Raw genomic sequence first — 12,795 nt, forward strand, 5'->3', positions numbered from 1 at the left:
CAATTCAGCGGCTGTGCTATTTCAACAGCATTTAACTAGCATCGCTTTCTCAATCTATAATCACAGCCCCCATGCTCCTTTATTCTTTACTCATATAGAGGCGTGGGCCCGAGATGCCCAATTTTCTAATCGGACCGGCAGTTTTAAGAGACTGAAAGTGACGGTGGTAGACACTGCTCACGGTATTTACTTATTACCCTTTTTTTGAATTCAAGATGGCCAGCTGATATGGAGTACTTTTGTGCATGCTGCCAAGGGGAGAGTCGCATCTATCAGCACCTGTCTTGCGCACTGTTAAAACGTTCGTCAGGTCCGAAAAAGAGAAAAACCCCGAAGAAAGCTTCGAGGGTTTCCGCGGTGTTGACCCTCGAACGCACAGGCGTGTCTAGCCTTAACATCTGTCTTAATCACAGACTGACTCAATGCTAGAAAAGCTGAGGCTTGAAGTGAAAGCAATCACACGCAGTCATGACATGTACTTTTATTGTTGGCAGGTTTTATTTATTTATTGAACCTCACAGGCCCGAACGGGCATTGTGTTAGGGGGGTTACAGTATCAAAAGGGATTTCAGCAACAAGAGGCAAACACTTGGTATATAAGTATCAAAACAGAACATAATTCACAAGAACTAACAGAAACCTAAATCGTACCTACACAGCGCAATACTTACAGGTGCATACATACATATACACAGAAAATAAGGCTAACATGGTAACACATGTACGTTGTACAAAATAACACATGTACTTAGCGCTAGCAGTATAAGTTTAACACATGTTCACGGAATGACGCAGGGTTAGGTAACGATGCAATTGCATCAGGAAGATCATTCCAGAGTGAAATGGCACGAGGAAGTGCAGATGAATTGAACGCTTTTGTACGGCCGAAAATGCGAGAAAAACTAAGATGGTTATGCAAGCGTCGAGACGTGCGCAGTGGATTGCTGAGTGGCAGAGGTGATGGTCTATCTGTGTACACGTACTTGTGTATCAAGCATAGAAGCGCGACTTGGCGGCGTTTTTCTAAGGGCGGGAGATCGTGTTCTTTTTTCATTTCAGACACACTTGATTGGCGGGTATAATTGTTAGAAATAAATCTGGCAGCTCTGTTTTGTATCAATTCTAATTTTAAGTTCAGATAGTTCTGATGTGGTGACCATACCGGAGATGCATATTCAAGCTGGGGGCGAACGTAAGTCACGTAAGCTAACTTGCGAACATGCGCAGGCGCATTTTTTAGGTTGCGGCGGAGATAACCAAGGGAGCGAGATGCTTTAGCACAGATGGAAGTGATATGCTCGGTCCATGATAGGTGCGGTGATAAAAGAATGCCTAGGTATTTATACGAGGTAGTCTGAGCCACAGGCACGTTGTTAACCAATTAACCAACTTCGCCACGCCACGAGTGATGGTCGATGACGACACGAAATAGCCCTCCATACAGGTACGGCCGGAACTTAGCGGCGGCCCAGACTACAGCCAAACATTCCTTTTTGGTAGTCGAGTAGCTAGATTCAGCGCGCGAGGGTGCGCGGCTGGCGTAGGCGATTACTTTGCCGACACTGTTTTTCTGCCGAACTAGAACGGTGCAAAGTCCGACGTTGCTTGCATCAGTGTGTAACTCCGTGTCGGCATCGTCGTCGAAATGTGCCAGGATCGGGGGCGATTGGACCCGGCGTCTTAACTCGCCGAAAACCGTCTGCTATTCGCTGCCCCAGGAAAATGATGCGTAATCCCGGGTTAAGAGCGTAAGAGGGCTGGCGAGCTGGGCGAAGTTTTTAATGATGCGACGATAGTAGGAGCAGAGGCACAGCAACCGTCGGATTTCTTTTTTGTCCGCGGGGACAGGAAAGGCAGCAACGGCAGCAAGGGTCAGCACGGATTCCGTCAGCAGTCACGACGTCTCCGAGAAACTTCAATTCGGTGAACCCGAAGTAGCACTTTTCTGATTCGAGGGAGAGGTTGCCGGATCGAACGGCTTCGAGGACAGTTCTGAGGCGGTACAGATGTTCCGCGAACGTTACGGAAAAAATGATGACGTCGTCGAGATAAACAAGGCATATCTGCCACTTCAAACCTGTGAGCACGGTGTCCATCATTGTTTGGAATGTTGCAGGAGTGCAGCAGAGCCCGAATGGGAGGGCGCGGAATTCGTAGAGCCCGTCCGTTGTGACGAAGGTGGTTTTCTCACGGTCCCTCTCATCAACTTCTATTTGCCAATAACCACTCCTGAGGTCGACCGAAGAGAAGTGTTTGGCTCGCCGAAGTCTATCGAGGGAGTCGTCATTACGCGGTAGCGGATATACGTCTTTCTTGGGCACACTGTTAAGCTTCCTGTAGCCGTTGCAGAATCGTAGTGTTCCGTCTTTCTTCTTCACGAGGGCTACAGAGACGACCACGGACTGCTTGGCGGTTGGATGATGCCGTCTGCGAGCATCTCGGTGACATGCCTTTGGATAGCACCTCTTTCCCGAGGGGACACACGATAGGGCTGCTGATAGATGGGCCGAGCGCCTTCATGCGTGATAATGCGGTGTTTAACTATCGACGTTTGTTGCACTTCGGACGACGACATAAAACGCGCTTTAAACTCACGCAAGAGGCCCCGCAGTTTCCTCTTTTCAGCGAGTGTATGGCCTGGATTTATGTCGACGTCGTTAACCGCTTCTGGAAGCGCACCTGAAGTTTGCTGCCACTGCACCAGCGCCACTTCTCCCCTGCCGGTCATTTTGGCGTTTCCGTCCGGGCACGTCGCGGGCGGAGCGCATTGAGCCAGCAGCCTGTCGACTGGTATGCGCGTGCTGCTCGCGCAGCTGTCACTCTCTCTTTCATTGTGAGTACGCGCCGTCCTGCTCGCGGGCGCACAAAAGTGTTGTTGCCGCTCGCTGTGAATTCCGCGACGTTCTAAGAGTGGAGAAACTTGTTGTGTCTGGGGCTGTCACAATAGTTCTCTGAACATCGACGGCCAAGGACTGCCCGTGGAATTCTACAGATTTCCTGGAGATGTCCTACATTCTTGGGGGAAAAAATTTAATATTGGAAAATGGTAACGTACAGTAACGGAAATATTGAAGGTAATGGTCCACCCTTTCTATATGCAGCAAAATCTTAAATATTTTTCATCGCTCGTATCGAGCAGTTGACGATAGGAAAAACGTTAAAACGAAAAAAAAATGCAAGCCTATCGATGGGAGATTGCTATAGTGAAATCTTCCAGTATATGAAAAAAAAAATGCGTTCATACACTTTTTCCTATTAAAAAGTGTTTTTGTCCGGTGTATGAAATGGATGAGAACGAGAAACGGCAGGCCTCGATAACTGCTATGGGCAGGGTGAAGTAAGCTTTTGCCTGTTGCTAAACACGTTTAGCATGTTGCACGCGTAATATTATTTCTGAGCAGTTTTTGTTGTAATTCACTAAGCATGCAGTGTTTAGTAAAGCTCGCGCTAACGAAACTCATTTCTTTTGCCATTTTTTTATTTTGGAGACTGACAACAGCTAGCGGCATTATGCAGACGCGTGTGAGGCAAGGTCAGTGATCGCCTCAATGTTCCGACTTGTGACGCCTGGCTCAATTTTCGAAGTTGCTTTACATGTAAAAAATTTCTAAAAACAAAAATAATTAAAATGTTTGCTTGCACATGAATGAGCGTTTGCATATGAGCGATGGCTCTGCAAATAAATTGGGGATGCGCGTGCGCTGTAATCGGCATTAAAATAAATATACCAACCGCATATCTCCGTTGTAGCGATTGTCCAAACTAGAGCATTTTTTCTCTTTGCCGTATATAGCAAGAAGCTGGTAGGCGCATTTCGTGAGTGTTTTCGATTTTCTCCTCAGCGTCGCGTGTCGCCTTAAGGCCACTTTATTTTAAGTTAAAATAAAAATTATTTCCATTATTTTTCAGCGAAACACGTAACAAATTCCTTTTTATTTCGCCAACAAACCTGCATGCATCTAACTGCTCAGCCACCCAACGAAATAAAGCATCTTGCGAAGATGGCTGCGCCAAAAAAAAAATGGTATTTACCTCGAATTCCACGTCTTAAATGACCTCGTCATTTACTTGCGATACACATTTCGCCGTTACGGTACCGGCTTTTTCGTCGACAATCTGCTTCACGTAGTGGGCCTGATCCACTAGCAGTTCATTTTTCAAGTTTGCGCAGCGAAAAAAAAAATCCACTGTCCACTATCTGAGAGCGTACTGCCGCGACAGAAACAAATGCAAACAGCGCAGTGCCTAGGCGCTCCGCTGTTGGAATTTATTTTCGTCACGCTTATTCTTGGCTCGCAACACAAATACGCTGGAGACATCCGTGATACAATAATGTACCACTCTAGCGTCTTTTTGTTACTACCGAGGTAAAAACGCATTGAAGATAAATTCCGACTGCGCAGCGCGTGGGCGCCGTGCAGTCCGCATTTTTTTCTAGCGCCCCTGTACATTTTGCTAATCCTCTGAAGCTCGTCAGCGTTCAAGCACGAGGGAAAAAGCTCGCGACTGCACAAAGAGATTTGCAGGCTGGCCAACACGTGCAAAGTACGTGCAGAACTGGCTTTTTTTTTCAGGAGAAAGCGCGCTGATCGCGCAGCTACTCAATGGGAGGGAGACCGGCTTGCCCGGACAATAGTGCGGAGTCGGCCGGAGAGGGCGCTTTTCAGTGGCGTCCGCAGCGCCCCCCTGCGAAGCTGCGGTCCCCTATAGGCGGAGCTTCCTCGCAAGAAAAGCAATCGGCCTCTTCCTGAACATAGTCTACGTACGTTATGGTGTGCCACCTAACGGATGGCGATGTTCATCGGAGAAATTGGTAACAAGTACCTCTGTACAAACGTCATGAAAGAAGCAAAGACCTCGTGCCACAGAAATCTCCATAGTTAGTAAAAGGGAGACATTAGGCTCGACAACCCGGAGTCTCCGATGTGGCTCGTCGCAGGTAACTCTATCGAGGATGCTGGCGCGTGGTGGTACCGTGGTGTTATCATCGGCGACTCGCATTGTGGACCTGGAACCATTGTGCTCAGGCTTTTCTGTGGTCATTTCGGTTGAAAATGTCACCAAGCGATTCGGAAGGTCGATAAGTGGCACCGTGCTCCCGAAGAAAGTCGATGCCAAGGATGATATCGCGAGAGCATTCGCGCAGAACGAGAAAAGTGGCGACGAATGTGTAGCCTCGCACCGTAACCCGCCGGGAGCCTTACACATACTTAGTGTTACGACATGTCTGCCGGCCGTACGTATGTCTGGCCCTTCCCACGGTGTCGTCACTTTTTTCAAGGTCGCCGTAAGTCGTCCGCTATGGATTGAGTAATCCGCAGCGGTACCGGCCAACGCTCTGACCTCCTTCGCGTCGTCAAGAACAGGGATGTCCGAGAAGATCTGCCCTTTAGCGCGGCCTGTCGATGTCGGCTGGGAGTGACTCGAGCGGTGCGGCGGAGGAATCTGATCAGCGATTCGGGGTGCGGCGTTGGGGCGATTCAAACGGCGCGTCGGCGAAAACTGTTCGGCGGTCGGTTGTCGACGTCGGGGCGATTGGATCGGTGCTGCGGTGTAAGCTTTTCGGCGAATAGGCGTTCGGCTTCGTCGTCTCCAAAGGTTTCCGGGTCTTGTTTTCGCGACAAGGGCTAGAAGAACCGCGTCGTTCTGCGGCATAACGGGACCCAGAAAGCGAACAGCGGCTGGCGAAGGCGATCGCGAATCGCGGCGCGGAGAAGGTGAAGGACTACGCTGGCGGGTGACGTACTCAGGGATGTCCTGAGGCCGCTCACCGGTTCACGGACGAGGGCTGTCGGGGGAAAATCCTCGCAATCCCAGTTGGCGATAAGGGCACTTCCGGCACAGATGATCTGCCTCGCCACAGTGGTAGCAGAGGGATGGTTGACCTGGAGCACGCCAGATATCAGTCTTCCGCGGCGCCTGGCGCCTATCCGCCCAGTAGGGAAGCGGTTGAGCAGTGTGCACCGCGATTACTGGAGGAGTGTAAGGCGAGGGGCCAGAAAATGGGGCTGGGCGGCGCAGGACGCCCGGGAACGTCACTGGCTGGATGAGGGCCGGATACGACGCTGGAACGGATGGGGCCGGTTGCGGCGCTAGAACGACCGCAGCGACCGGTGCCCTGACTGCGTGCTGGGCGCTAGTCAGGGAATCGATGCCGGGTGCAAACGTTGCTTGGAGTTGCTGCAGCTCCTCGCGGGCCACGGAGCGGATGAGTTCGCGAAGGGAGCTCGGATTTGTGCCGTGATCGTAGTAGACCCGATCCAACGTAGACAGCGTGGATGCTGGATGTTTTTGCCGGGTGTACTGACTGGACCTCCGCTGCAGCAGTTTCTCCATACGCACAGCGTCGGCCAGAAACTCCGCAACGGTGTTAGGCTGCATGGTTCCGTACGAGGCCGGAAAAGAGCTGGTTTTTGACGCCGCGCATCAGGTGCCGCAGCTTCTTTTCTTCACTCATGGGCGCATCGACGCGATCGCAAAGACGCGTCACATCCTCGAGGTACATTGCGACACCCTCGTTCGGGAGTTGAATGCGAGAGGTCAGGGCACGCTCCGCACTCTCCCGGCGGTCACTGTTGGCGTGCGTACTCAGAAGTTGACGGCGGAAGGCCGGCCACGTAGACAATGTGGCCTCGCGATTCTCAAACCGCGCCCGGGCTGCGTCTTCAAAGCTGAAGTACATGTTTCGCATTTTCGCAGCGTCGTGCCAGCTGTTGAACATCGCGACCCGTTCGTAGTGAGCCAGAAAGTCCTCGGCATCCTCGAACTGGTCGCCGTGGAAGGGCTTAGCGGTCCGTGAGGTCCGAAGAGTGAGATAGGAGGGACCGGCGGTAGGGACAGTCGCAGTCAAGGCGGGGGTTGGCGTTGCCATGAGTGAAGTAGGAAGCAGCGGCGCTCCGTCAAAAGGGATTGCCCCTGGTGAGATGAGGGAAGCTCCTGGCGAGCTACTTAGCTTCACTGCAGTGATGACTTTTACAGCGATATCTTTTAGTGCAGTGTTCGTCATGAATGCGTAGCCGCTGTCCAAGTTGCGAAGAGGAGAATGTTGCGCAAAAAAGGGAGTTACATTCCCCCCAAAACGGCGGCGACGCGTGAGTCCTCCTCCCTCCAGAAGCGCATATTTACAAAACACCTGCATTTCCCACCCAACAATGAGGACCGTGTGAAGCAGAGGCCACAGTGAAGGAATTAGAGGAACCCACCGCTCAACCAGGAAATCAAACTGAAGGAAGCAATGGGAAGGTGGTCAGTGTAAAAGCGTAATGGACAGCCAATACGCCAAATGCAAATTTGTCGCATGGCGTCGTATATGATCGATGCGACACCAGCTGTTTTTTTAATTATTTAAATGTGCTTCTTAACTGTCTGTATTTGTCGTTATAGTCTACCCTTACCCTAACGGCACTTTAAACTCACATTGTCATCACGAGGTCTTGCTGGAGGACGGGCAATCGTTACCGGCCGGTGGCCGCTAGACATCACTAAAGTTTCTATGACGAGTGAAAATAAATTTCTACCCTTCGATCATAGCATCAACTTTTGTTTCTTACTGTTTTTGTGTGCGCTGACAAGTAGGCAGCAATCATGCTTGGTCTGGCTCTTAATTACACGGAGACCTATCGCTAATCGCACCCAGGAAAACACATCGACGCAAATCATCCCTTTGATCGGCTAGCTGGCGTAGTGTGCGGAAATTCTGGACTGCTTCACAAGCTGCGCTATTTCCGTACTCACATCCGGCCTCATGGATAACATTTCGCAATGCTACGGCAGCGCTGGATACTCTGGTTATCGTCAAGCACGTTGGACGGCAGTTATTTTCTTAGGAAGGGAAATATGTGGTCTCACCTTTTTTGACAGGGATGCTTCAGCAACCGTGATGCATACTCAAAACCTTCTCAATGTGTCGGGTTACGTAGATTTCACATCGGGTGTCCCACAGGGTGCCTTTTTCGGACCACTTGTTTCTTATATATATTAATAACATTAGCTCACTAAATAATTTAGCGTACACTCGGCGAGCAAAGTTTGCAGGATATGTATTCAGGGGAAACAAATTATTTTGGTGGGGCCAGGAAAATCAATGAGCAACTTGCAGAATTACAGAAAAGCTGACTTACAGGCAGGTTTCTTCCAACCAAACAACCTCGTTCGCAGACCTCGTTTTCACTTCCTGCTCTGCTGACTGAAGGGGTTAGCGCGAGAGTATGAGTCAGTCACCCTCCACTGTATTCTTTATTAACTGAGAAGGTGAGGAGGGCTGTCCCCTAATCTGCGGGAACCTGAAGGCCCGTCGGTCACCACCAACTTTCGAGATAGTGTGTTTATAAAGGGCAGTTGTCGAAAGGTTGCATTCATGCATTCCGTTGACGAGTACCTGTCTGCAATCACTCCTCGCATTCGCACCCCTGCTCTGTTGTGTCATACCTGTAACCTTTCTCTCATACGGATAAAGGGACAGTTCCTCCCTCCTTTTTCCAACAAGAATGCGAGATTGCCGTCTGTGAACGAGGGTTTTCGGTTGAAAAATTGTAGAGGGCGCTCGATATTCTTCAAGACGTCCAAAAAGCCTACAAGCATAAAAGTACATGCATGCTCTATCTGCCGAAACGAATATTCGCTTACTGGATAGCGAGGCAAAGCAGCATCATTCTTTCCTCGCGCGACTGCATTCCTTAAACTTTTGTCCATGACTTTACGGTTACAGCGAGTGACTGCATTTGATGCAAAAAAAAAAAAATTAGAGGCGAAGACGTTAGTCAGTAAAAAAAAAAAATATGGTGTTCTCATGTTTCATTCAGAACCAAAAATAAAAAGATCAGCTCTCCATATGTCATGGAGAACAACGTAATAACGCAGCATTCTCAGCGCACATACGTACCCCCTTTGCAAAAGTAACCGAGCAACAGTTTTTTGCCTCTCAACCGCATAACAGAGCCGTTACGGCCCTCCTGAAAACCGAAAGGTGTCAAAACGCGAGGACAATCGTTCACTTTACTTTGCACAGATTCAGAGATTAAGGGCTGCCACAAGTGCTTCGCTACGCGGCTAAGAAACAAATCACCTGTGCCCAGTTACTTTTGGAAACGACTGTACATGTGATAATTTCGGTCGTTTGCCAATGAAAGGCCCATGTTGTTCATGCATTCGTAAAGGCGTGCCAGAACCTTAGGCTTCAATCGACTAAATCTCAGAAAGACACCTCGCGCGGTCAATGTACATAGATCAATGCCAATTCTGGAATATATTTACGGCATATCGAGTAAAACATCGGACAATTCAAAACTGATAACCAAAGCTTATCTTGTGTAGGCTTTTGAGATGAATGACAAAATGTGAGCAGAAGTGGTGGAAATTACGGGTAAAGCTTCCATTTCGAATATTCCAACGTTGAACATGAATTAGTAAAGAATTACATAATTACATACGCCTCACTATGTTTTCAAGCATGCTCATGATTGTTTTGAGACTAACTCAGCGTATACAGTTGCCGTTAATAGAAACAATTGTGAAGTGTACGTGAAGAAACACGTATTCCCAACACTGTAACCCTCAGCGGTAGAGCCTCCGGGCAAAGCGATATAGCCTGTGAGTAAAAATAAAATTAAAAAGCACAGTAACAATTGACACGATGGTTACCACTGGTTAACGCAAGATTTAGTGACAGCTTAGACGTTTGTACTGTACGATATGTTGTGGTAGAGTATATGAGAGCGACGTCACATTTGTATAGTTCTAGAGCGCTCTTTTTAGTTTTTCATGCATAGTCGCTTTTCGTCTAGGTCTCCTCTGCAGTCCGCCGCTCTGGACGCGCAGCGCCGCCGATAATCCTCTCCTCGGGTGGCGCGTTACGCAGCAGCTGCAGCTTATTGACCGGCCTATATTCATCCGCTCTCGCCACACCCTCCTTCCTCGACAGTCGTACGCCACCCTACTCTCTCACCATACCCTCCTCCTCACGCCGTGCCCTCCTTTCACGGCAGCTCTCGTTCTCCTTCTAGACTGACCACCTTCTGGTCCCACGGCAACCACGTAACGGTTGCGCGTTCGTATGCTCTCGCCATACCCTCCTCCTTCCAAGGTAACCATCCTCCGAATGGGGATTCCTCCACTCTCCCGATATCCTCCTCCTTCCACGGTAACCACCTGCCGGAAGGTTACCGTTGTAACCACCCTCTTGTCACGCCCTCCCACGCTTTCGCCACATACTTTTCCTTCCATGGTAACCCTCCTCATCCAACCAGGGTAACTACCCTCCGGGTGGCTCCCATGACAACCACGTACTAGTTGCGCCTTCTCTCGCTCTCGCAATAACCTCCTCCTTCCACGGTAACCACCTGCCGGACGGTTACCGTTGTAACCACCCTCTTGTTACGCCCTCCCACGCTCTCGCCACACACTCCTCCTTCTACGGTAACCCTCCTCATCCATCCAAGGTAACTACCCTCCATGTGGTTCCTATGGCAACCGCCAACCGGTCACGCCTTCTTACATTCTCGCCATACCCTCATCCTTCTATGGTAACCATCCTCCGATTGGAGATTTCTCCGCTCTCCCGCGGCCCTCTTCCTTCCACGGTAACCGCCCTCCGGATGGTTCCTGTGGTAATCACCCTCCGGTTACGCATTTCTGCGCTCGCGTCATACCTTCCTCATTGCACGGTAACCATCCTCCGAGTGGTTCCCACGGCAACGCAACCATCGGTTACGCCGACGACTAGAGACTACAACGAACTACTACGACGCGAAATACCGGAAAGGGCGCTTAACAGATGTCGCTGTAATAACGAATGAAAACTAGCAAGGCCCGGTTATAGTGATAGCTGGTAGAGTTTCCCCCGGAGTGCAACATGGCGTCCACGTCGCTATCGATGAAGCTTACCACGTCCCCCTGCGAGCCAATAGAAGTTTTACCATGGCACGCTGCGCATTCCGCAACTTCAAAAATGTGCTGTCTGGTGTGATATTACAGGGCAGACTTCTGAGCAGGCACTCGCATTGGTTAAGGGGGTGGTGAGTAGAAGGACTACCATTTTCACTTCTTCACCCGGAATGTGGGCTAAATGTCTAGGAGATTTTTCCCGTGCCACCCTATACACGATTGTTGAGATGGTCTGGATAGTCGGCAGTTGTGGTAGTCGGTAAATGTCACTTCACACTTCACAACTTTTTTAGGCCTTATCAGAAAGTCCGTTAAAGTTTCTGGGACTATCAGGCGCGTTATATCGCTGTCGAGCAATCTGTCTTTTTTGCAAGAGCTAAAGGATTAAGTGCGAAGGTGCCTTCGGCACTCCTGCTTAGCTCAAATTTGACCCTTTATTTTTCTTTCATCCAAGCGCTGCTTGCTGATGCTCTGCTGTTTGCTGTTGTCAAACACTAGCACACTATATTTAGCACTAGCACCTGGGAAACCCTTAAAAATTTCGGAGGTTCTTGATGCATTCAAAAGCGGAAGTCTTTGCAAATGGGAACCTGGCAAAGCAACATCTACCGAATGGTGCATCCGCTTTTCTGAGTCTGTGGTAAGTCACGGGTGTTAATGACCGGTGTTAGCGTCCAGCAGCGAACAATGAACCGTCAGCCTCGCCTGGTCGAGTGTTAGTATTGTCAACCGCTCTCTGTGGTCGTTTACGAGTGAGCTTGTTGCTTTAGTTTGGCAAGCGCATACTCTCGAGCCTTCTCATTGCTGTAAAATTAAAGTATGCCTTCATATCACTGACTTTAACCTCAACTTTTCGTATCACACCCTTCCCTTTCAATCTTTCTATTTCGCGCTTGAATCGTTAGGCAAGATCGCAACTCGATGTGGAAAAGTTACAAAGTGTTTAATGACGCCCGGCTGTAGCCTGACCATTTACTGCTCTGGCACGGTTCCAAGAAAGCAAAACATCTCCGGAAAGTGACCCTTGTGCCATTGGTTCTCCCAACTTACCGAATCAACAAATCTGACGCGTTCCAGAACATGCCTGAAAGGCAGGGTAGGGCATGATACCCTCATAATCTCGTCAACAACTTTGCCTAGTACACTGATCCTCTGACCTCCAGCACTTTTCAGTACATCATCAAAGTTCTCTTAAGCCTGCTTCTAAGATTTAGGAACGTCAACGGTAAAAGTGCCGGAACAAGTTTTACTTTCAAACAAACATGCGGAGCTTCCGAAAAAGCTCCGCGGCGGCGCGGTGGCTGTCAACGGATTATGCGTCGCTTAAGCGTATTAGAGTCACAGTGCTTCGCGAGTACTTGTAAAGCTGCCCCAAAGATATACACGGTCCCGTTCCGAGAAGCGCGTTAAAACTTCAGGCTGGACACTCTGCAATTTTTTCTTCCGTTCTAGCACTTGTGGGTTTCTACGTGGACGCAGGCCACCACCCACCGCGGGTTCGAGCTTCGCGCGAGCCAAGGGCCCCGATCAGCCGTCACCACACACCACTGGGACACCGTGGCGGCGCACTCTACCTCCGCTGGGAGGAGAGCGATTCGCCGCAAAGAAATAGGCCTCCAAGTTCACAAAGGAGACGTTTATTCACATCGTCCTCCAGCTGATACACACACACTCAATAGTCACCCCGTCCCGGGGGCGCGCGAGGAGCAAGGCTCCGCTGCGCGCACGAAGCGACTCGAGTAATGCGCACCGCTAGCACGCCGCTGCAGGAGAATGTCCCCGCGGCAGTGCTGTGATCTCTCTCTCGTGTCGACCGTTGGGCCGGTTGCGAGAGAGAGTGGGCATTCAACACAAGGTACGCCTGTCAGAGGTCGCTGGACCCCGCTGGACAGGCTCGAGCCGCTGCAGGTCAGA

The sequence above is a fragment of the Amblyomma mixtum genome, chromosome 3, assembly GCF_055824585.1.
Source record: "Amblyomma mixtum isolate Tamu chromosome 3, ASM5582458v1, whole genome shotgun sequence".
Taxonomy (NCBI): domain Eukaryota; kingdom Metazoa; phylum Arthropoda; class Arachnida; order Ixodida; family Ixodidae; genus Amblyomma; species Amblyomma mixtum.